This window comes from Buceros rhinoceros, unplaced genomic scaffold (genome assembly GCF_000710305.1).
Source record: "Buceros rhinoceros silvestris isolate BGI_N320 unplaced genomic scaffold, ASM71030v1 scaffold6825, whole genome shotgun sequence".
Classification (NCBI taxonomy): Eukaryota; Metazoa; Chordata; class Aves; order Bucerotiformes; family Bucerotidae; genus Buceros; species Buceros rhinoceros.
In genome coordinates, this window is record NW_010413335.1 from 41,139 (window position 1) to 41,472 (window position 334).

The 334-nt window shown below is 58.7% G+C and overlaps 1 protein-coding gene across 1 annotated transcript in view; it reads right to left on the reverse strand.

Moving 5' to 3' along the window:
• LRP5 (low density lipoprotein receptor-related protein 5) overlaps positions 1 to 334 on the reverse strand; it is a 92,577-nt gene that overhangs the window by 29,941 nt on the left and 62,302 nt on the right. The gene's annotated exons all lie outside the window — the stretch shown is intronic.

Below are 334 nucleotides of genomic sequence, written 5' to 3' on the forward strand. Positions count from 1 at the left end.
ATGGTTTTCCAGGCCCAACCTAACCCTCCCCTGGCACAGCCTGAGGCTGCTGCTTCTCGTCCTGTCTCTTGTTACTTCAGAGAAGAGACCAACCTCCACCTTGCTCTGACCTCCTGTCAGGGAGTTGTCGAGAGCCAGAAGGTGTCCCCAGAACAACCCCAGGTCCCTCAGCCGCTCCTCACAGGAACTGTTCTCTAAACCCTTCACCTTTGCCCTTCTCTGGACACACTCGAGCACCTCAACATCCTTGGAGCGAGGGCCCAACACTGAAGCCAGGATTCGAGGTGCAGCCTCACCAGTGGCCAGGACGATCCCTGCCCTGCTCCTGCTGGCC